The sequence below is a fragment of the Macaca thibetana genome, chromosome 13 (assembly GCF_024542745.1).
Source record: "Macaca thibetana thibetana isolate TM-01 chromosome 13, ASM2454274v1, whole genome shotgun sequence".
NCBI classification, from domain to species: domain Eukaryota; kingdom Metazoa; phylum Chordata; class Mammalia; order Primates; family Cercopithecidae; genus Macaca; species Macaca thibetana.
In genome coordinates this window covers 101,154,694-101,179,845 of record NC_065590.1, presented here as the reverse complement: position 1 = coordinate 101,179,845, position 25,152 = coordinate 101,154,694, and the positions used below count along the sequence as shown (strand labels likewise).

Genomic DNA, 25,152 nt, shown 5'->3' with positions numbered 1-25,152 from the left:
TTAATTTAGTGTTACTTCTGGAACTGGAACCCAGGTCTCCAGGTCTCCTTAGTCTCAGTTCTATGCTCTTATGTGTCTCTTGCATTCTTCCAACAACATAATTAATATTCCAATGTGCATTATTAATTTCCTGCATGGTTACTTTTTTTTTGTACCCATGTCTCCTCAGTCAACTATATCCTTTCCCTATGGAGTCTTAAAGTCATATAAATTAAATGAGAACAATGTGTTATACAGGAATAAGGGAACAGTTGCTGGATTTTTTTTTTAAAATAAAATGACTTCAATCGGTAGGTATTTATGGAAAAACACTAGAATCTTTATAAATATCTTTATGCTTAAATATATTTTAATTGGCTGCACTAATAAAAGAGAAGGACTTCAACAGAAGTCTTGGGATTAATAATTACTTTGCTAAAAATGATGAATTCTTGGCTGGTATGTTTGCAGGGATCGGGCTGTGAGTCCCTGAATGGCTGGAACCCTGGCAGAGAGGAGCCCGGAGTGTCGAAAGAGGGGCATCACAGAACAGATGCATCCTACAGAGACTGGAGGACTCCGAGCTTGGGGAAGAGACAGTTAAAGCTTCCCCGTGAGAGCGAGTTATATCATGCAGCGCCAGTGCCAGGTCAGCAGTCTGGCTGGAGCTGGACCGGCTGGTGGCGCCAGGCAGTGCCAAGCACCCCTGGCAGCCCTGCAGAGGGTTCTCAAATCCAGATTTCATTCTGCAGTCCCGGCAGTGCTTTGACGACTGCCTCACTAAAGGAAGCTAAAAGCTGTGCCGATGCCTCCCAGACGAGCCTCGTTGGAAGCACAGAACCTTCACGACTCGGAGCCGCTGACACGGTGACAAAGGGAGCCCTGCTCAGGTGAGACGAGGCTCGGGGGTTCGGATGCTGGTCGTCTGGTGCAGGTCTCTGCCGTGTGCATGAGAACAAGTCCGGCTGCCAGGCTGGACACTGCTATCAGACAGATTGATTTGCTGAGAGTCTTTCGGCATTTCCCTAATTCCTTTTTGAAAAGCAAGAGCTAGGCTGATCATGCACCTGGGTCTTAAAGCCCCCTCTAAAATCGGGGAGATGGCTTTAGAGAGGATCCAGCTCAGGAGAAATCTAGCTCTGACTCTCGGATGTGTCCGCAACTGCCCTGAGTCTGCTCGGCAGGTCCCCAGAGGTGATTCCTCTCCGTAGTCTGTGAACTCATCACGGAATGCTGGCAGTGGACTATTCCAGGGGGTCTGGAGTGCTGAGTTCAAGTTCAGAACCTGTCCTAGCAGCACCAGGAAGCCCTGTGGTGTTGGGCAAATCACATAACCTCTTGGTGTTTCTGTTCTCCATTGAAAAAGATGGTTATGAATTTGCCATGACAGGTTGAAGCTCTTTAGGGGTAAAATTGTGCCCTATTTACCTTCGTTTGCTGAGTCCTTGGCACAAGGCCCGGTGTTTGACACACCTAAAAACTACCCACGGACTCGGTGCTTTGAGACAGAAAAGGTGACGATAAGATGCAGATGTAAACTTGGAAAGGCCGTGGGATCTAGGTTACAGTCTCAGTGAAGTCAGCTACCCATTCAGAGCCCTGTAAAATGAATACAGCCAGGTTTTGTGTTGTGTGGTGACTCAGTGCAGATGTGAGTCAATCTTAGGCTCACGGCGGGCACTTCAGCAGGTGCCAGCCCTGGTGGCCTTAGCTTTGTGGATGTCAGACCCCAGCGACAGGTCTAAGGGTTGGAGAGGAGACCGGGAGCGATCTCAGGCTCTGGGATGAGGGCGTATTTGGAACAGTATGGCTGAAGCCCTGTCATGATGACCAAATGGCTCTGATGACTCTGAGCCATTCCCCAGTTGGAGTCAACCTCCAGGATGACTGATCCACTGGGCAGGTTCTGGTGTTAAGAGACAACACGGTGCTCGCAGTCAGGCAGATGTTCTTGTTTCAATACCAAACAGTTACATCCAGAAGACAAATAGGACCGTGTTAGCTTCCTGATTAAATCTCCCTTGCCTCCCTCACTTCCTTGGGGGCCCTGTCGAGCTTCCTCCTTTGCCTGACTGCATTGATATTGGAGTACGTGATCTCCACTCTCTTGCTGCTATATTCCCTTCTGGCCTTATTTTGTGAGATGCCCTGCTTCATTGCTTCCGTGACAACTATTGCTTGTATTTTCCTGCTTGCTTCCCAATATTTCTCATCTTCATGCCTCTGCTTAAGCTAGGCACCCCCTCCAGTGACCTGAATGACTTGTATTCATTGTTTAAGGCTACGCTGAGCTCCTGCTTCCTTCAAAACAGCTCCCTAGGCTCTTTTAGGTGTTTCTCTCTTGTCCTAAAAACACCCAGCGTTGTATCTATCACGTAAGATTGTACTGCCGTTATCTACACCCTGCCCCACTCACCTGTGCTCCTTGAAGGCAGGGACTGTGGTTTCACATCCTGATATATTCAGAGTCTAGTGCAGTGCCTGGCTCACAGGAGGGAGAACTTTGTCCAACTGTGGGGAGGAAGAAAGAATATCCAATTCCTGGGAAGATAACAGGGGGCTTCCAAGAGTTTCATGGTCCTTAAGAAGATTGTGGCTCTAGATGACAACAACAACCAGGAAACCGAAGCAGAAGCCCAGAGCCCAGACACCAGCGTTGGGGATCTCAGGGAGGCTGCAGCTCAAGGGATGGGGGACACGGGTGCTCTGGGCTCACTGCAGGGAGAGAGATGCCCACAGGTGAAGGCGCCCGGCTCCTGCAAGGCACCAGCCTTGGTGTGAGCTATGCTGGATGGGGTGGAGGCTGAACCCTGGTCTCACAATGGAAGTGAGATTGAATGGTGGGGTAGACAGTGAGGTCAAGCACTCAGTGAGGATCAGTTGCATTGTTGGGTTATTTATTCCAGCACTGATTTGCTCCCAGATGACGGTATGTTGTTTTAGGACTTGGATAATTTACACAAAGAGGTTTTTAAGGCGCTGACTTTGTCCCAGAATGGAAGCCTGAGGCCCTCTGGTGTAGGCAGTGAGGAGATCTTCCTGGTGGAGCCTGGGTGCATGCAGGCCGTGTTTCTAATTAGCCATGCGGCAGGACAAGGAGGACCACAGCCTCCATGGTTCTTCCTGTTGGACGTGACCATCCTTTGAGCAGAGATTGCTACAAAGGCAAAGCTGGAACAGCATGGATGCCTAACTGTGCCCATGAGCAGAGTCTTTGGGTTGTGTCCGACACATCTCACACTAGTTTAGGCAAGAGAGGAAATGTATCGGGTCAGGTGACCAGAAAGATCAAACACAACTTTGACCCAGCTGGACCCATGGGCTGAATAAAGTCAACAAATATAAGTATTGTTTTTTGTTCATATTTTCTCTACTCCTCAAGTTTGCTTTTTTTTCTGAGTCCTCTTTCATACAAGCAAACACTCTCCATGGACTGTCAGAGAGAACTCTGACAGTTCTCATTAGTAACTCCAGTGATAAAAGAGGACCCCTTTCCCTAGAGTTCACGCTAAATCCTCGGGTCCTTTGTTTGGCCTTGTTTGGCTCCCAGACACATCCCAAATACAGCCCTGGGGTCCGGGGATGCAGTGTTCTGAGAGGCCCAGCCTGGGTCAGTCCCTTCCCTGGCCCTGCCCCATCCCCATATGAGAAGTGCATGCAGTAAAGCTACAATCCAAACTAGCAGGGCAACAGGGGAACTTATACATTATCTGGTTGACTTCCTCATTTTAGGTTTATTAATTTGGGAAAGGAGCAGTGCTGTGAACATTTTATATACTTACTGGTTACAATTTAGAGAATTAAAAGAAGGGAAAATAAATAAAAACCACGCATAATTCTCTAACATTTAAATGTACTTCTGATCATTTGATTTTTCCCAAATACTTTTAAAGTTATCTACATCATTTGAAATATATTAATATTTTGGAGCTCTGAATTTACTTTAACCATTTTTCCTTGTCATTCATTTTTTAAAATTATTTAATGACCTTCCTTAGCATGAATGTACACATTTATCAAAATTCATTCAGTCATTCCCCTAGTATCAATACCTTCTTTTTAGGGCTGAAGAAATTGAGGTCTAGAGAAGGTAATTGATCTTCCAAGATTGGCGGCAGAGCTAAGACAATCTTGTTTATACCTTATTTAGCAAAGTTAAATTACCTACCTAAGGTCTTTCTCTATATATATATAGATAGATATCTGGAAAGACATGAAAAAGTGATTACATTTTTTTTTTTCCTTTTGGTGGCTTTAAGAATGACAGATAGGCCAGGCATGATGGTTCATGCCTGTAATCTCAGCACTTTGGGAGGCCAAGGATGGCAGATCATCTGTGGTCAGGAGTTCAAGATCAGCCTGGCCAACATGGTGAAACCCCATCTCTACTAAAAATACAAAAATTAGCCGAGCGTGATGGCAGGCACCTGTAATCCCAGCTACTTGGGAGGCTGAGGCAGAGAATCACTTGAACCTGGGAGGCAGAGGTTGCGGTGAGCCGAGATTGCGCCATTGCACCCTAGCCTGGGTGACAAGAGCAAGACTCCATCTCAAAACAATAAATAAATAAGAATCGTCAGATAAAAAAGAGAGACATATTTGAGCTAAGTAAAATGCTCCTCCCAAAATGAGGCCATCTGAAGCCCTGACGAGAAGTTATCCTCAGAGGAGAGGCCAGTGGAGCAGGTAGAAGCTGGGTTAGTTACCGCAGGGTGGGGGGAGGGCATCAGCAGTGAGCTTTCCTACATTTGCAAAGATGGAGAATATACTGACAATGCATGCTCTTCATGAAGGGCCACATGTAGGTGCTGCCTCTGCCTGTACATTTTCATCCATTTCACAGATATTGTTTGCTCCCCTACTCTGGGCCAGGCACCATTCTAGGCACTGAGGATAAGCAGAGAGAAAATAGGAGCTGTGCTCCCAGGGAGCACAGCTAGGCATGAAAGGTGGCCCCCGAAAATTAGACAAAGAAATAAATGAAAATGAAGAAGACAAGATGCAGATGGGTGTTAACTCAAATGGTGAGCAATGATGAGGACTGGAGAGTGCTGGATTGGGACTAAATTATCAAAGTGGCTACTTAGGAAGTGAGGATTTGGTTGAATTGTGAAGGAGAATACGGGCCGGAAGAGAGAGCGTCTCAAGCCAAGGTGAGCTGGTGCAAAGGTCCTGGGGTAGGCGGTGCAGGGCTTGTTTGAGGAACAGAAGGAAGGCCAGCCTGTGTGGCCCATGGCTGAGGCTAAGAGGAAGGTGTGGAGCCAGTCTAGGCTGAGGTCAGGGAGAGGCAGGGCCAGGCAAGGGCTTTGTATTTCTTTCAAAGTGTTCTGGGAAGCTCTGGGGAGTTTTGCGGCTGGATGGTGCCGTGCTCTCATTTCTATGTGGGAAGATCGCACTGGCTTCTCTGAAAGCTCAGATTTTATGGAGCCAGGAATGGCAGCAGTGAGACTGGTGAGGAGGTTATTGTGAAGGTTCAGGCAGAACACCCTGGTGCCTCGTACTGGCTTGGAAAAATCAGCTGGGAGGGGCTGCGTGGAGATCAGGCCACAGGTCACAGCAGAATTGAATGGCGCTGGTGACGGGATGGTGAGTGGTGGCCTGTTTAGGGAAAAGGGAAAATTAAAGAGAAGCCTTACCATTTTTAAAACACGTGAGAATTTAACACCCAATCTGTTTTTCCTTCATTTTCTACTTTGTTCAGGAGAAAAAGTAGACAAGAGGGAGAAATTGAAATTCAAATAACCCAACACTCAGGCAGATTGCCCGGCAGCATGCGTACCTCTCACCAGCACAGTGAGGGAGGGGCCCGCGTCACTCCACAGATGAGGCAGAGTCCCGCAGCTCCTAACGGGTGGAACTAGGATTGGAAACCACTCCTCCTGGCTCATCTTTTCCTGCTAAGAGTGCTGCACCAGCTCTGGAGGAAGCCTCAGGAGCGGTTACACGGGTCTCAGCTGCCTGTGTATTTGAGTGGCCATGGAGGATGGAATTTATGCGCTGGCATAATCAGAGCCACTGCCCCTCATCCGCAAAGGAGACACACCATCCTGTAATTGCAGAGCTCCCGTGCCTCGCTTTCCAATTGGTCATAAGCTGGAGGCTGGTGCTCTCTCTCCTCACACTTCAGACCCAAGTTCCCCAACTCCTCTCACTGCCCCCAGCCACCCCTTTAATGACCCATAAAAAAGCAGCTACATGCACCAGGCTCTGAGGGGCTCCAGCGAGGGGAGGAGGTGACTCTTCTGAAGAAGGGCTGCACCCGAGTTACTGAGTAAGCGAAAAGGCACCTTTCTCCAGGCCTAGAGCAAAACACAATCAGCTTTCGCAGGAGTGGTTTCCCGGCCATGAGCTTGGGGGACAGGGCTGGCTGCAAGGGGGGCTGCCAAGGGCCCAGGTTCTGAGCTGGAAACAAGAGCACTCTGATGGACTCGGAAATACGGCGCTGAGGTGGGTGGGCTTCGGTCAGAACCACCGCCCCCACGTTCCTGCCCCAGGCTTCTCTCTCAGGCTTTCCTTCCAGGCCCTGCCATTCTGCATTCCTTAGGAAGGGGCTGTAGTTCCACTTTAGGCTGCCAGAAGCCTCCTCTTCCCCTCTTCCCCGAGCTTTACAGCGTTCATTATTTACCTTCCATTTTGCACAGTTACATCGCTGGAGTTTGAGAACACTTCCTATGTGTAGAGCAAGCATTCGCACATGCCACAACATACAGTGAGCTGTTTTGTGCCATGTGTTGTGCTCCTGTATGCAAATTAAAGATGAGGTTAACGTTCTCTGTTGCTGGCTTTTCCCGGTGTGTGGGTATCCATTATAGACTTCAATTCTTTGTAAATATTTCAAAGGAAGAAATTCAGAGAGATGATGTGAAGGTTGTGAAATTCCCCATCATAAAATCAGAAGCTGATTAAAGCTGGAACATGCAAAGCCAATATTGATTTCAGCAGCAAAACCAAAATCAGGACAAGCAGACACAATATTTTCATAATTAAAAAAGAAGATGATCTCATGTGAAGAGATGTTATCACCGTAACATGTGATATGATGTAACTTGAGGATGCTTTTGGATACACTGCAATAATTCAGCTAACGCTACCATAAAAATGAAAGAAATTTTTCCACATCTGTATTATTAGCAAATGAATTAGGCAATTAATAATTTGTTTGCTCTAAAATGTCATTTTCATAAACACAATGTAAGCATTGTATTTTTATGATGATATCTTTCATTTTAAAGTTATTTTTAATTAGTGTTTATTGTATGTTAATGCGCTCTCTTTCTGTTCCTTTTTTATTGTCAGAAGTCCATACCAGGTAGAGATAATTTTTGCTGGCCACTATAATATACAACCTTGTTAGAATATATTGGCCCATGATAACAAATTGTGCATTTATCATAGTATGTGTTTTACCAAAAAAAACCTCCTTTAATGTAACCCTATTACAGAAAAAAAAAATCAGTGTTTATTATTTTGGTCCGTTTTTATTTTTGTTTTTTAAAAAGTGCTTTCACAAATACAGAATAATTAATCTACACATGCTCTAAAATAAGGACTCTAGTAAAGATAGCTGCAGAAACATAGATCGAAAAATCACTTATGTTGCCTGAGGGAGATGGTTAGGAAACAGTACTGAGATAAGATATAATTTAAAATGGGTTTTGAAGAATGCATAGGAGTTTGTCAAGCTGTAAAGGAAGAGAAGGACATCTCATAGTGTACAGCCTAGACAAGCAAAAATCTAGATAGAGAAGTACATAGTATATAGTGTCAGAACAGTAGGAGCCAGAAATAAAAAATACGAAATCTGTGTAGTGCAACAAAAGCTATAACCCCAGAAGAAAGGCTGCATGTTAAGGAGGCCAGGAGAGGTGGCTTGCTCATGCCTGTAATGTAATCCTAGCACTTTGGGAGGCCAAGGCAGGAGGATCACGTGAGGTCAGGAGTTCGAGACCAGCCTGACCAACATGGTGAAACCCTGTCTCTGCTAAAAATACAAAAATTAGCCAGGCATGGCAGCAGGCACCTGTAATCTCAGCTACTCGGGAGTCTGAGGCAGGAGAATCGCTTGAACCCAGGAAGCAGAGGATGCAGTGAATCGAGATTGCGCCATTGCACTCCAGCCTGGGTGACAGAGTGTGACTGAGTCTCAAAATAAATAAATAAACAAATACAAAAGGAGACAGTGAAATTGAGCTAGGCCATGAGAATGGGATTTGAGCCCCCCAGCTTTCTCCGTTCTATTCTCACCTCTGTCTTCTCCAAAGCAGCCCAGCTTTGGTGCTCCATGTTGGTGGCTGCAGGAGGCTTCAGATCTAATTTAACTGGTCTTTTCAGGGCCACCTATCAGCTTGCACCTCCTCCAGGAAACCGTCCTGGCTCTCCAGCTCCCGTAGGCATGTTCTTCTCTAACATCTTGCAGTCCCTTCTCGTGAATATTTAGAATCAGTGGCTCCTGTCCTTCTTCTTCCCATTTTCTACTTCTCAGGTCTCTCACTTGGCCTGAAGCGCCTTCCAGACCCAAGAACTTCCCACTTCCTCCACGTCTGGCTCACAAATTGAATAGAGATGCTTGTGGGGTACACACAGCCGACTGCTAAGCAGCAGGGGTAAACCCCCAGGGCTGAGCAGGCCCAATCTTAGTACACTTGGAACCAGACACTACTGCCAGGAGGATTGTGCTGACCCATTGTCCTGCTACTGAAGCGTTTGGTCCATGAACCAGCAGCATCAGCGTGCCCTGCAGGCTTGTTGGAAACGCAGATTCTCAGGCGCCACCTCCAGACCCCTGTGACTTGTATGCACCAGGAAGTCAGAGAAGCTCTGGTGTTGCCCCCACACGCTACTCTCCTGGGTTAAGCAGAGCCAGGTCTAGGTAAAGAGAGGAACTTCCAGCAGGGCCTGGCTACTTTCCTGGCAGGGAGCCTGGCGCAGCAATGGCAGTGGCACTTAATCCTGCCTGCACACAGGCATCGTCCAGTGTGAACTGATGCCGGGCCCTCTTCTCAAAGATCTGATTAAATTGGTCTGGGATGTGCCCGGGAATGGGTCCTGTTTTGTTCCCAGATTATCCTAATCTGTGCCCAGAGTGGACCCAGTGGTCATCATAGGATAGAACATTCTCCTCCCCAAGAGAACAAGGGATGAGGAGGCCAAGCTGTCCCATTGGCATGGCCCTCAGCTGCCAGGGCCAGGTTTCTTTAATCAGCCTGGCACAGGGTAGCTGGGCACTGAACATGCAGACTTGGCATGAACCCAGGCCAGAGAGCAGCTTCCAGGGAGAGCCAATGTTATAACTATATCAGTGGAGAGGCTCTGTCCAAGAAAAGCCCTCTGGGATGGCAGAAATGATTCCTTCATTCACTGGTAGAGAAACTGGGCTCCAGCCCTGGCACTGACGGGAAGTCACTCCTAAGGGGCCCTCCAGCAGCCCAGCTTTGAAGCTCCCGGTTGGTGGCTGCAGGCTTCAGGGTGCAGCAAAATTCTATCTTTGCTGCTAAGATAGAATCAGAGTCCTCCGCATGGCATATGAAGCCCCATGGCCTGGTCCTCACTTGCCTTTCAAGCCTCATTTTTGCCATTCCCTGCCTCAAAATTCACATTGTAATAAGGAGCTGCATACAGTTCTGCACACACATGACAGCTGTCTCCTCTGACTGTTTTTGGATGCCTGTCTCCTTCCTCAGGGGCTCGTCCACATTCGTGCTCCTCACATGTGAAGCATCATCACTTTTCCTACGATGACTTCTTGGTCCTGGCCCAGTCTGGGCTCAGCATTCTTCTCTGTGATAGGCGGTTCCCACCCGCCACAGACAAGGCTGTCAAAAGCCTCCCTAAGTCATCTATTGCCACCTCCATCCTCCACAGAGCCTGTGTCCCATGTCCATCTTCAGAATCACAGTAAACTGAGCAGTGTCTAAAATCTGGCATTGCATAGTGAAGGTGTCTAACATTTGGGCAAGAAAACGTGAACTGCCCTGGGAAACCCACACAGGACTTTTCCTGACATTCAGCTGGACCTGCCCAACTGAAGCCTTTCTCTGGGTTCCTGCCCCAACACGAAAAGCTCCAATGGCATGGGAAAGCAAACCCTAGAGCCAGGGTCAGCCAACTGCAGCCCCCAGGCAGAGGCCCAACACTGCCTATATTGTAGCTAAAGCTTCGTTGGAGCACACCCACACCCACCTGTGGCCCTTGGCAGGGGAAGTTTGCCAACCCCTGCTCTAGAGAACCCTGAAACTGACCCTTGGCACCTGGGGTACTGCTTCTTGTCCTAAGCCTAGTCTTATTTTCTTATTGCATGTGAACATAGATAACAAATTATGTCTAATAAGATTGAGTTTTAGGGTTCCTGAAAAGGTGTAGAACTTGGGGTCAGATGCCCTGGTTTTAACTTCCGGTTCTGTAGTCCACAAGGTCTAGGGTCTTGAGAAAGTAAGAAAATGCCTCCAGTTCTTGGTCTCCTTATCTGTCCAGGGATCAATCTCCACCCTCCAAATGGATCTAAGGTCTTGGTGAGTAAGGGAAAGCCTTTCATGCCATTGAAAATGCTGCCCAATGACCCTCCAGAGGAGCGGGTGTCTTGCAAATCCATCTTGTTAGGAGGGGTCTGTTTGTGAGTGACACTAGATCTCTGTCCAAATTTGCCTTAAACTGCAGCCAACTACTTCTGGTGCCAAATTCTACCCTGTCTCCTTCTTACTTTTTTGCTTTTGCTTCTAGTCTCTTCTACCAGGAATGACCCTAACCTCCCATCTCTCCTTCAGACCAGACCTGGATGATGCTGAGCAGGAGCACCTGCCTCAGGCACCTTTTATCTCAGTCCAGTCTCATCCCACCCTTTTCTGACCATCCCACACCAGGGGCACACACACCCACCTCTCCATCCAGGGTACTGGCCAAGCTGAGCCTTTCCTGGTGATACCTCGTTCTCCCCAGCAGTGAGCACAGAGGCTCAGCACGTGTTTGCTGAATGGACTTCACCCATTCCCTATTTTCTTTCTCTCTCTCTCTCCTTCTCCATTTCCCACTTGTTACCGGTAGCTGACAATTACACAACAGCAGAAAGAGGTGAAGCAGGCAGCGTGGGACCAGAGAATAGACAGGAAGAAATGTGCTAGCTCAGTGTTGCACCCATAAGCTCAGATTTTGAATAAAACGTTATCTATCTAATAGGACTTATCATCTGTAGGATTAGCTGGAAGGTAGTAGAGAGAGAGAGTTTGTCATTTGTGGATTGTGAGCACAGAAGTGTGTGTGCTTCCTTATTTGTAAAGTGGTAGCCACTATAGCCCGATTCATTTTGTACTCACATTTTGTCCCTGGATGGCAAGGTAGGATTGATTAGAAATAATGGCTGGGAGCAAGCAGGGAAGAGAGGGCTAACACAGGCTCAGCTTGCAAATCTGAGTCTGGCTCACTGTTGAGATGATGCGGGGTGCAGGCACAGTGACCACAGAGCCTGTACCTCTATATCCTGGTCCAGGGCTGCAAGAAACTGAATCTTGGCTTCCATGCCATGCCAGGTCTCACACAGTTTTCATGGTTTTATTGACAAAAGTGATTCAATGACTAAAATTAAACAGAGTCAGGCATTTGAGACCATCAGGAAGCAATGAATCAATGTGGGAATGCGAGTTGCCCAGAAGGCTGAGCATTCATCTTTTAGGCTTCTTAACTTTTTCATACTTAGGTCATTTTGTACACAGATCCTTTAAATTTATTACATAATTTTCTTTCTCCTTAAGAAGAGCAAACAATGCATATTGTGACGTAGCGCGGTGATACTTCCGGAATTCCACAATGAAGTTTCTCTGCTCTTTCAAATAGCCCCAGGTTACCATATCTTTAGCATTTCTATGTTCGTTTTGGTAGTTTTCAATGTTTTATCTTTTTTATTTCTCTGTCAGTTGTCATCTCTTACTTCTTCTGCTCTTGGTGCATTTCCCTATAATAGCAGTGCTTCTCAGGGAATATTTTTTTCTAATCTAGAGAGAACTAGAAATATGAATGAGGAAGCTGGTTAAATATACATATGTAAATTAAGAGCAACCTGAATTTGAGTGAAGATTTGGAGAGTTCTAAAGAAAGTCAAGGGCCGGGCGCAGTGGCTCAAGCCTGTAATCCCAGCACTTTGGGAGGCCGAGACGGGCGGATCACGAGGTCAGGAGATCGAGACCATCCTGGCTAACCCGGTGAAACTCCGTCTCTACTAAAAATACAAAAAACTAGCCGGGCGAGGTGGCGGGTGCCTGTAGTCCCAGCTACTCGGGAGGCTGAGGCAGGAGAATGGCGTGAACCCGGGAGGCGGAGCTTGCAGTGAGCTGAGATCCGGCCACTGCACTCCAGCCTGGGTGACAGAGCGAGACTCCGTCTCAAAAAAAAAAAAAAAAAAAAAGAAAGTCAAGGACATGGCATTTATAACAAGGATTTTGTAGATTTCACTTCAACTGATACAGAGGTTTTATGCATGGATGTTCTTATTTGTATCTTGTTGTTTAGTTTCTTGTTTTGTAGCTTTTGTCCATTTTACTAATTAATGAGATTGCTAAAAGGCTAGGTTAGGACTATTTGAAGTATTTTGACTGCAACATGAATATTTCACTTTATATAATGATATAAAATGTTCAGGTTCAATTAAGTTGTTCAAGTGCCTGATTAAGTGGCTAACAGGTATGAAACTCCTATAAGTCTAAGACATGATTCTATTCTCTGAAGGTGACTCAGGAAGGGTAAGGGAGTTCGTATCCCACATGCTAGACAAGAGCTTGAGTGCCATGACTTATGGACGCTCTAAGCTTTCTTGGAGAAATGTTCTGGATAGTTGAACAAGCTCGCCAAGAAAAGACAACTTTCTCTTTTTCTCTTTTCATTAAAAAGATGACTGCAGGCCTTCGCCATCTCAATTTTGGTTACTCACCTATTCATAATATGTTTTAAATATAAAATGTGCGTGCTTTTGACCATTATTGCAAACAGGGTGTCATGAGCAACATCTTCTGCTCCCTATGGCTGGTGCCTTTGTGTGTGTGTGTGTGTGTGTGTGTTTGTGTGTGTGTGTGTACATAAAATTTGTCGAAAAGGTGCTTTGATGGCCTTGGGTCACAGGTTAGTATTTGCCAGATGAATGACAGTGACACCCTCAGTTTGTGAATTCCATGCCTGTATATATTTGTATAATGAACTAAGTGAGGGCTCCTCTCACCCCAGATCTGAGCAAAGAAAAATGGTCCTAGGAAACTCAGCCCCTTTGACACAGACGTGGCAAACCCAAGGAGTCACACAGGCCAGGCAGCTGACACAAGGAGTGGAGTAGCAGGCGCAGTGCAGCAGGGAGACGCGCCCCGTCTGAGTTGGATGGCTTATCATTGCCAGGGGACACACACAGGCCTGGGGATGCCACATAGTCTAGAGTCCCACAGGAAGCTAGAGATCTCAGACAAGGAATCTCTCGACTTTTAAAACCCTGTGCAGAGCAAAGAACTATGTCTGTGGAAGGAACGTGGCTTGAAGGCTACAAGTTTGTGACTTCTGCCTGGTATCATTAACAGAGGACAGATGTCCTCCACCGGGAGGTCCAGTCACCAATTCAGACATAGAACTATTTTTTGAGTTTGGCTTAGTGATGATTGTGTTTGTGTATATATATATAAAATCAATGTGAAGGTCAGCCTCTTTGGAAGGTATGCTGTTCCTGTTTTCCTCAGGCCTCACTGCTCTCTGTTATCCGACACTAGGCCCAATTCACACATTTATATTTTCTACCTGTTCTCTCTAAGCATTTGCATTTTTAACTGTGTATACAAAAAGCACTTTAATCTTTTCTCTGTTCACAGTTCTGGTTTCCAATCTAGTCAGGGAGCTAAAACAGCGGAACTGTTGACTAAGCAGAGCCCCAAGTGCTGTGAATAAAGTCCTATGGCCCGGCAGTGAGGGAGGGGCCAGCGTTTGCCCTCAGCTTTGATTGGGGTGTGGTGTGGCTTCTTTCTTCTTGAACTGTAGAGTCCTGGTCTGTAACATGCAGAGTTAATTGCGACATTAGAAACAACACACACAAAGCATAGATTACAGCGCCCGACACCTCATAGGAACTCAATATGTGGAAACTCATTATTACTGTGGTTGTTATTTTCTGACGATTATTTTTATCAGTGTAACTTATGTCAATGGACAGGAGTGATAACTAAACAGCTTTGGAATCACCCAATGCAGAAATGCTTATATTCATAAACTTCCAGAGTTCCTACGCAGGGTGTTTCTTATCTCCAGATACAATAGACGTGGAATTCTAAAGCCCCAATTAAGTGGAAAAGGTTGCTTGAGAGGTAACAATAGGCCAGAACCAAGCAACAACAAAAAAGCTACTTAGTTTGGCAACCTTTGTTAAGAAGAATCCTTCAAAAAAGCCCCCCTCGGAATCCTATGAATGGGGCCTGAACCAGCCTCCATCCTCTGCCTGTCACACACAGGGTTAATTGAATACTTGGGTTGGGGGTAGGCCCCCTTTTGTGGCAGTCACTGGCCACAAAACAAAAACCAATTGCTAGGTTCAGAAGGGGCTTTCCAGCTTACACTCTGTGCTAAAATAAGCTCTCCAATTCTTCTTCCTGCTTGGCCAGGAGGAGGTGAGGAGAAAATTAAATCTTTCAAATACACAGAGTTTGCTGGAAAAGGTGAAAGTTTCATTGCAAATTCCTGATGGAATGCGGACTCTGGGTGGGAGCTTTGCTCCCTTTGTCTTCTGTGCCTTGGGTGCATTGCTGGCTCCTGCAGCAGCGCGGGCGGGGGATGGGAATCTGTCCAACTGAAACCCCAGCCCCCCACCTCCCTGTCCCTTAGTCCCCCAGTCTCCCCACCCACCCTTGTCCTCACCCCAAAATATTAGTCTGCACACAGTAATGAAACCTTGGGGACCTGGAGATTTTGGATTCCAGGGGAGGAATGCAGCACCGAACACTGGGCCCTGAGTCTGCACCCTTGCGTTGGGAGATTTCTTTAGTCATACATGGCTTCCCAGGTAAACACCCTGAACACAGTTCCAGGCGGGAATTGAATGAACACCTTACCCTTGCTTGTCATGAACTAGTTTGTTTAATTAGACGAGCATAAAATTATAACACTGAAAAATGTAAAACTGTAGCTAAAAATGGAGAGTTCACCTAGCTTTCGCAAGCCCTTCACAGAATATCTTTCCTAAATAGGATGTTTTCTTGGCCACTAAACATGTTTACTTTCTACAATAAACAAACGGGCACAGTGAAAGATAAGGGGTCTTGTGATCTAATAACTGTGCTGCAAGGATGTTATGTGTTCTTAGCCAAATTGTTTAATTTCTTTAGGCCTCAACTTCCTTCCTGTAAAATGTGTATGCCTATCTGAGGATTTAATCTGGGGATGAAATCTGAATTTTTTCTGGTTTAATTTTTCTAGATACTCAGGCCAAAATTCAGATTAAATTTAATTGCTCTAATTAATGTATTTGATTATTTATTCAACAAAATAATGGTAATAGGCACTTTGTGAACACGTAGGTACGCAAAGCACTGCTCTAATTCACCTGCATGTGGCATTGTTTTAATTCTCAGAGTGGTTTTGTACTTGGGCACTTTTATTATTCTCAATAGACAGACAGTGACACACTGGGCAAGTGAGGTTAAGCAGTAGGCCCAAGACCACAGAGGTAGCAAGAGACGGAGCTCAGATTCAAAGTGAGTTCTGCTGACTCCCAAGCTTATGCATTGAGCAAGACCCTATCTGTCCTCAGTCTGAGCACGATACTTCATCTAGAGGAAATGTTCGTATGCTCACTCCGTTTTCATGTCCTTTACTCATTTCTCCTGGCTCAGTGTTTGGTTGGAGATCTACCTGGGAACGTTATAACCTCACGGAGGTTCGGGATGGATAGTCGGTGAACAAACAGGTATTTTATTTCCAAAGTAATCCTGCCCAGTTGCTGTCCACCTGAGAAAGAAGGGAGGGCCAACATGTCACGAAAATGTCTCAGACACGCACCCAGGATGGTCCCACAAGCTGTTCTCGGGAGAAGTCCCTTGTGTCCTGGTCTTTGAAGTGGTAGAATGGCGTCTTTCGGTATTTTCTGTAGGTGGATGTGTGCACCCAGGCCTGAAATCTCCATGCTGTGGAGTTCCAGTCACCAAGGAACAACAAGTTTAGTTCTAGTCCCAAGGTCACAGAGGAGTGAGAATGGTAGGTCAGCCTTTTCTAACCACCATCCAGACGCCTGGGTCTCCATCTTTCTTCCCAACATGGTGAGTGTTACCTTCAGGTGTGGACCAGCAAGAGGCAGGAGACCTAGGTTCCCATCCTGGTCTAGCTATTTCCCAGGGACATGACCCCGGTACCTATCCTCCTCCTGTGCCTGTCTCTCTGAGTGTGAGGTGGGAAGACAGAGAGGCAGGTAAACAGTGAGGGAGAATTCCTGGTATGACGTCGGACATTGGCGATTTAGGAGATGTGGAGAGACTAGAGTTTTCTTTTCCTTCCTGCTCAAGGCACATTCTGAAGAGACTTCCACAGCAGGCATGATGGGAGCCATTTAGAAAGAGAGATGGGTTACTGGGGTCAAGGGGAGGTTCGGATACCAGGTTCTTGGTGGGATTCTGGGCTGTGATCACCGGTAGTATTAATAATGGTGGCAGTGGTTATAGTAATAATAGCAGTAATACTTATTATAATTCCTGGATGTCCTTTGCTTTACAAGGAGTTTCTAATTCTCACAAATCTTGTAAGGTAGGTAATTTATTTTTCCTAGTCACAGATGAGGGACCTGGCACCTGGGGAAGTAACTTAGGCAAGATTCAGAGCCACAAAGGGGAGCTGCTTGTTTTAGCCTAGACCCTGATGTAAGCCCAGTTTTGCCCTCGGGGGGTAGAGAGCTCTCTTCCAGCAAAGCCCAAGCCTCCCTTAGCCCTGGGACCTGGTGCTGAGCCCCAGCCAGTAGACAGAGACGCTCTGGTAAATCGCCCCATTTCTTCCATCTCCCAGGGCAGATTGGGGCAAGTGCTGTTGTTTTGCTTTTGTCTCTCTATTTCTATCTTCATTCTTCTCTCCACTCATCTTCCCTCAGACATAGTAGAGAAAGTAGTAGAAATATATTGTATGCTACTTGATCTTAACTGAAAGGTTTTCTACAGTCCTACTGTAACGTTTGTGTGTAGAGAGGGAGGGAGGGGAAGAGGGTGCATTCTGAATTGCGGCCCTTGCAATCTGCTCCTGTTTTCTCCGTGTTCACCAACTGGAGGCAATCCTATTGTATGAACAACTCAGTTTCTCTCTCACTCTTCTGCATTGTGCACTGCCGTCAGAGAGATCTTTTTCTAAACATTCATGTGGATTACATAAATGTCGAATTGTCAGTATTAACTGCCCATGACCTACCTGTAGGGCAAGATCAAAGATGCTTAGGATGTCATGAGCAGCCCTCCACATTTGCTCCTCACCTGCCTGTCTAGCCCGTGTTCTCTGCCTTCCTGCTCTCCCCACACCACCCCACATGTCAACGTGACCTCACCTCTGTAGTGTCAATCTCACAGATACCATTTGCATATCCGTAGTGGACACTTAAGGTGACTCAAGGTATATCTGCTGAATCAATGCATAAAGTAACGGTAGCCAAACTGCACAACCCACAGTCCCACAACAGCAGCCTCTCAGCGGCCCCACCTGCAGTGCTTCCTTCACCCATCCCTATAGTACGCTTCAGCCCAGAGGACTCCCAGTTGTCCTTCAAGGTGCAACTTAAAGTTTTCTCTTCTTCTCTGAAGTTTTTTCTGTGTTATCTTCCCCCAAAGAGGGTTAGCAATTTACTCTCCTTGGGGCTCATTTTCTCAGAAGCAGAAGTAGTGGGAAGAAAGTCAACCAGGTGCCTTCTTGGGGACTCCTGTGAATTCTAGTGAGTCTCTCGTGTTGTTCTCTAGGATCCTCTAGAAGAAATACTCTGATTCCTCATTTTGTGGGCTATGCAAAGTCTTGTCCTAGAGGTTGTAGGACCATGGCATTGACCAAGGCACGGACCCTCCTTTCAGGTGTTTATCAGCAAGGGGGTATAATAGACATGTGCCATTGACGAAAACAGCCATTTGAAAAGTACTTTTGGAATTTAGAGAAAGGTACCCCTTCTTGTGCAGGCAAATCAGGGAAGATGCTAAGAAGGAACAGCATTTAGTCCTGACCTAAAGAATGAATATGTTTTAATAGACAGTTTATGGGGCAACTTGGGTGATGGGGAAGTCATCTGGAGCTAGAGAAGCCAGGTAAGGGAGATGGAGTTTGATCATAGTTGACAGTTGAGCAGGGAATGAAAAGAGGGAAATTTTATGTCAGGTAAATAAATACCCTTTGGAATCCATGTCTTTCAAATAGCCTAAGATCTTAAGAAATGACTGAGTATTGAACAGACCTTAATGATTTAAAAATGCTCAACACACACACACATGTTAAACAGGAGTAAGATCCACCTAGATGCACATGAACATTAATCATTCCAAATATTTTGACTTGGCATTATGCTGATAATCTGTAATGAAGACAGTAGCCAATAGTTAAACAAAAGAGATACAAAATGGGAAATTAAAGGCCAAAGCAGACACAGGGCACTGACTGAGTCGATCAGTTGAGTTCACGTGGACATTATTTAACAACTATTCAGAATGCTTTCATTATTCACATTATTGTACATAGACTCTAACACAGAGTGGTGTACATATAGACTGGATCACCACCGTCTGTGAGAGGCACTGAGTGTGTGGCACAGAACAAAAAAGCTGTGGACTCTGCTCAGGAAATCTGAAAACTCGTTATGCATTTGCTGTGCATGTGTGCCCCTGTATGGGTCTGGCCTGGATTCCTCTAGAAGAACTATTGGCAGCCCCCTGCATAGACTCTCTGCAGGGTGAGCATGGGCAGTCATCACAGAGTCTCACCTGTGTCCTGGGGGCTACCACCAAACATGGGGGCAGAGGCCCGGGTGGATCAGAGCTTTGGAAAGGTCCTGGTCATCCCCAGACTCAGGTTTTCCAATTCAAGAAAACTTAGCTCAGAAGGTCGTGGTGAAATTTCACAAGACAGTACCTATAATGTCCAAGACGGGGCTGTGTGGGGCGGTACCCAGCAGGCTCTCCCTGAGTATCAGTCTCCTTTCTCCTTCTCTCTCCCCAGCTGATGGAGTAGAGATTTAGTAATGCTTTTTCATAGCAGTGAGGTCCAGTAACAATTCCAGATCCAATTTTTCTCCTGGTTTGGGAACTTGGCAATCATGGTGTAGTGGGTGCTGATGACTTTACCCTTGAAAGGATCCAGTTCTTCTTAAGAGCCCCCCTGTTGCTAAGCCACATGTACAATCCCAGGGTGTGAACACACCCCCATTCCATAGACAGCCATTGTCTCATTTTGTCTGCCAGGGTCAGGATTGCCAAGAGATTTCCCTGGTACAGCCTATGGGAGCCCAGACCACTCTGATTACCATGCTATTGTTTCTTTATTTTGCAAGAAAATCCTGCTTTCCAGGGGTGCAACTGAGAAGAAGGAATGGGCAGTGAGGGGCTGGTTAGATAATCCTAGCTGAAGAGCTGTACCCGGCTCAGGCTAGCTGGTATGTGTCATTTCAGACACACAGGGAGAGGAGCCACGTAAATCTGTGGGAGTCCTTTGGGGGAGTTGTACATACAGGAGGCCCTGGGTTCCAGCTTAAAGGGCAGAGTTTGCACAGCCAGCAATTTTTCAGCCACAGTCAGTAGAACCACCAGCAAGTCTTTAGAAAACGGCGGGGAAGGCAAAACTACCTTTCTCCAGTGGGTGTGTAAGGAGACTCTACTCACGCCTCAGGCATGAATTCCAGAGAGCAGCCTGAGCCCAGCCTGATCACATCCTCCACAGGCTTCTCGGCTACCTGGTTCTAGGCTGATGTTCTAATACTGGTAATTTCATGCCATGATTGTTCTTTCACTGGACCCTCACTGGACCCCTTCTCCATTGAGCAATGAGACCCTGTAGGGAGGGACTGTGATTTATTCATCTTTTTGCCCTGCCTAAGACCACAGAATCCAGGGAGACTTCCTGACGAAGAAGCATACCCGTGTAGCAATTCCCCTCATTCACTCTACCACATCAGATACAAGGGGACCTTTTCTCACCAGATCCCTATGATTAAAACAACCACATCAAAAGCCCTGTGATATTGAACACTTATTCTTTAGTTGAAGTTAGCTTGAGACCCCATGCCTTTGCTCTGCCAGAACTTGCAGTTTCTTGCTAGTGTCTGGTTTTCCCTGCACACCCAGCACTCCCCTGCCACAGGATCTTTGCACTTGCTATTTCCTCCACAAGAAATGCTATTCCCATAGCTCCCTGCATTGTCCCTCTCCCACATCCTCTAGGATTCTGTTCAATGTCACTGTATCGTAAGTCCTCCTGACCACCTTGTTGAAAATTGTAACTCCTGTGTTCCTCCATACATACTCTATCCCACTTCCCTTTTAATTTGTATTCATAGCCCTTATTATTATCTAACTTGCAGTATGCTTGGCTCTTTATTTGTTTATAGTCTGTTTTCTGCTTTTAGACTGTAAGCTGCCTGAGCACAGGTATGCGTGTCTGTTTCATGCACTGCACAACCTCCAGTGCCTAGAACAATATGTAACACACCAGAAGCAGAAAGTAGATACCTGTTGAATGAATAAGTGAGTAAACCATGGATTGAAAGCTCAACTAGGGAGTTTATCTGTTGGTCATTGCCAACAGGTGATGTGTCTGTGATCATGGGGCTCTTAGCAGGTGAGACAGCTCCCACATCTCACTTGGATACAGCCCCAGGGACTGGGATAAACTGGCTTCTTGGAGATTGGCTCTCTTGCTGCAGGACTGGATTGGGAATTGAGAGGAAGTCTCAACATAGAAACAAAGGGTGGTGCTTTGGGTCCTGTTGGGGAGCGTATGATGCCAGGAGGAGGGTGTAGGTTTAAGGTCTGAGGGATATGGCCTCTGTTCCCTTCTTTCACATCTGGATATGTTTCATCTGGCCAGTCTTAACTTTTTGAAGTTTTGAATTTTCCGTCTAAATAATTAAAGTCACCAAATCCTAGTTTGCTGGGTTTCTGTAGCTACTCAATAAATGGTTGTGGAATGGCTTGTAAGAGATTAAAAATATTTGTACACCTGCTGGCACATAGTAGGCACATCAAAATGGCAGGTGCTATGATATGAATGGGGGCAATGTTCTTACCTCTGATAGCTACAATCTCAAGAAGTGCCCGGGGTGACCACCAATGGGGGAAGGAAGGCAGCGTTCAGTGTTCACTGGAAGGAAGGCAGTGTTCAATGAACAATCCAGTTCCACTATTTACAAGCCGTGTGCTACCCTTTTCATGATCTGAACCCTGAGTCTCACCAGGAAGAAGGAGACAATGATAATAACCTTAGTTAGGAGGTGTTTTGATGATCAAATGGAAACCCAGGCACAACATGTCTGCAGTAAACATTACATCTTCCTTTCTTATCTTCCCACTCATCTCAGTGCCTCCAACATTTCTACCCATGTTTTCTTATTATTTAGATTTTCAAAAAAATTTTGTGTGTGTGTGTGTCTTTGAATCAATTACTATTGCAGGGTACTAGGCCTTAAGAAGACAGTGAACACCAGTATTTAAAGATTTAGAAGGGCAAAGTAAGACATTTATTCAAATGATTACCAGATCAGACACCTCTTCTCAGTACTAGATGGCTATGATAAATACCGTGGGGTCTAGGGAGAGGATAACCAGTTCTTCCTATGTAGAAAAAAGGAAGCTTAAAAGGAAATGAGCTCATGAGGCGCAGAAATACATGGAGAAATTCTAAATGCAAATTACTAAGTGAAAGAAGCCAACCTAAAAGGCTACAGTATGATTCCAACTATGTGACATTCTGGAAAAGGCAAAGCTATGGAGACAGTTAAAAGATTAGTGGTTGCCAGGAGCTGGGGAGAGGAAAGTATAAATAGGTGGAACACAGAAGGTTTTTAGGGCAGGGAAACTACTCTGTATAATCTGTAATGGTGGATACATGTCATACATTTGTCCAGGCTCATAATACTGTAAAACACAAACAGTAAACCCTCATATAAAATGTGGGCTTTAATTAATGATAACATGTCAGTATTGGTTCATCAAGTGTAACAAATAAAACAAGCTAAAGTAATATGTGAATAGGGGAAACAGTGTTGGTGGGAGAAAGAGAGCAACATTGAATTCTGTACTGTCTAATCTGTTATTTTACTGATGTATAATAATTATACATATTTATAGAGCACATGTGATATTTTGTTATATGCATATCATGTATGATGATCAAATCGCCGTGCTTAGAGTGTCACCTCTAATACTTATTTCTTTGTGTGGAAAACATTTAAATCTAATCTCCTAGCTATTCTAAGATCTACAGTAAATTATTGTGAACTATAGTCACCATTCTTTGCTGAAAAACCTAGAACTTATTCCTTCTGCGTAACTGTATGTTTGTATCCATTGACCTACATCTCTTCATTTCCTCTCTGTGGTATCGTTCTGCCCTTTACCTCTATGAGATCAAGTTTTTTGGCTTCTACATATAAATAAAAACACGTGGCATTTGTCTTTCTGTGCCTGGCTTATTCCACTTAAAATAATGATCTCTAGTTCATCCACGTTGTTGCGAATGACAGGAGTTCATTCTTCTGTATGGCTGAATAGAATTCCATTGTGTATATATACACCACATTTTCTTTATCCATTCATCCACTGATGGACACTTAGAATGATTGCATATCTTGACTTTTGTGAATAGTGCTGAAATAAACATGGGGTGTAGTATTCCTTGGATACTTACTTTCTTTTCTTTGGATTAATACTCAGTGGTGGGATTGCTGAATCATATGATATCTCTTAGTTTTTGTTTAGAATCTCCCCTACTATTTTTTTAATAGCTGTACTAATTTACATTCATATCACTCATTTATAAGAGTTTCCTTTTCTCCATACCTTTGCCAGTATTTATTATATTTTGTCTTTTTTATAATAACCATTCTATATGGATTGAATTTGCTTGTGGGTTTGATTTGCATTTTCCTGATGATTAGTGATGTTGAACATTTAAAAATAATATCTATTGGCCATTTGTTTGTCTTCTTTTGAGTAATGTCCACACAGATCCTTTGCCCATTTTGAATGGGATTACTTGTTTTTGATGTGAGTTGTTTGAGTTCCTTGTACATTTTGGATATCGGTCCCTTGTCAGGTGAATAGTCTGCGAATATTTTCTCCCATTCTACAGGTAGTCTCTTCACTCTGTTGATTGTTTCCTTTACTGTGCAGAAGCTTTTTACTTTAATATATTCAGTATATTTCCATTTGCCTATTTTCTTTGTTTTTATTGTTTGTGCTTTTGAAGTCATAGGCATGAAATATTTGCCTCTGCCAATGTACCAAAGCATTTTTACTACGTTTCTTCTAGTAGCTTGATAGTTTCAGGCTTTAAGCCTAAGATATTTTTTATTCATTTTAAATTTATTTTAATGTATGGTGAAATATAAGGATCTAACTTCATAATTCTGCATATGTGTATTCAGTTTTCCCAGCAACATTTATTGAAGAGAGTGTCCTTTCCCTAATGTGTATTATTGGTGCCTTTGTTAAAAATCAATTGGCTGTAAATGCATGGATTTATTTCTGTGTACTGTATTCTGTTCCATTGGTGTATGTGTCTGTTTTTATACCAACACCATGCTGTTTTTATTATTATAGCTTTGTAGTACATTTTAAAGTCTGATAGTGTGATGCCTCGAGCTTTGTGATTTTTGCTCAGGATCACTTTGGCTACTTGGATTCTTTCCATATGAAGTTTAGGATTGTTATATATTTTTCCATTTTGTGATGCATGTCTTTGGTACTTTGATAGGGATTGCATTTAAATCTGTAGATTGCTTTAAGTGGCATGATCATTTCAAAAATGATAATTCTTCTGATCCATGAGCATATGATGTCTTGCTATCTGTTTATATCTTCTTCATTTTTTTCATCATTGTTTTGTAGTGTTTGAAGTAGAAATATTTCACATTTTAAATTAAATTTGTTCCTAAGTATTTTATTAATTAAATTTTTTGTAGCTCTTGTAAATAGAATTGTTTTATTGGTTTCCTTTTTAGCTAGTTTATTATTTGTGTATAGAAACACTACTGAACTTTTTATGTTGATTTTGTGGTAACTTTACTGAAGTTGGGGTTTATTAGTTCTAAGAGTTTTTGATAAAGTCTTTCAGATATTCTGTTATAATACACACACACACACACACGTATTTGTATAGCTTTGAGGGTACAAGTGGTTTTTGACTACATGGGTGAATTGTATAGTGGTGAAGTCTGAAATTTTACATCACCCAAGTAGTGTACATTATACTCAATATGTAGTAGTTTTATTACTCAAACACCTTGCACACTTCTCCTTCTGAGTCTCCAAAGTTCATTATATCACTCTGTATGCCTTTGCATACCTATAGCTTAGTTCCAAATTATAAATGAGAACATATAATGAGAACATATAGTATTTTGTTTTCCATTCCTGAATTATTTTACTTAGAATTATGGTCTTCAGCTTCATTCAAGTTGCTGCAAAAGACATTATTTCATTTTTTTTATAGCTGTGTAGTATTCCATGGTGTATATATACCATAGTCTCTGTATCCATTTATTGCTTGATGGACACTTAGACTGGTTCCAGTCTTTGCAATTGTGATGTAATAAATACACATGCGCAGGTGTCTTTTTGATGTAATTACCTCTTTTCCTTCAGGTAGATATCCAGTAGTGGAATTACTGAATCAGATAGTAGATCTACTTTTAATTATTTGAAAAAATACTGTTTTTCACAGACATTGTACTAATTTACATTCCGACCAGTAGTATATAGAATTATTCTCTTTTCATTACAAGCACACCAAGATCTTTTTTTTTTTTTTCACTTTTTAATAATGGTCATTTCAGCTGGGGCAAGATGGTGTTTTATTGTGTTTTTAATTTGCATTTCCTTATGCTTGCTGATGTTGAGCATTTTTAATATTTTTTGGCCATTTGCATATCCCCTTTTGAGAAATGTCTGTTCATGTCACTTTCTCACTTTTTGATGGGAATATTTGCTTTATTCTTGCTGATTTGTT

General features: G+C 44.3%; 1 pseudogene across 1 annotated transcript in view; it reads left to right on the top strand.

Moving 5' to 3' along the window:
* The first annotated feature begins 627 nt into the window (after positions 1–627).
* The window catches only part of LOC126933479 (uncharacterized), a 44,706-nt pseudogene continuing 20,181 nt past the window's right edge, over positions 628–25,152 (top strand). The window contains exon 1 of the transcript XR_007718625.1: positions 628–869. The product of XR_007718625.1 is annotated as an uncharacterized LOC126933479 (transcript). The remainder of the gene's footprint in view (positions 870–25,152) is intronic.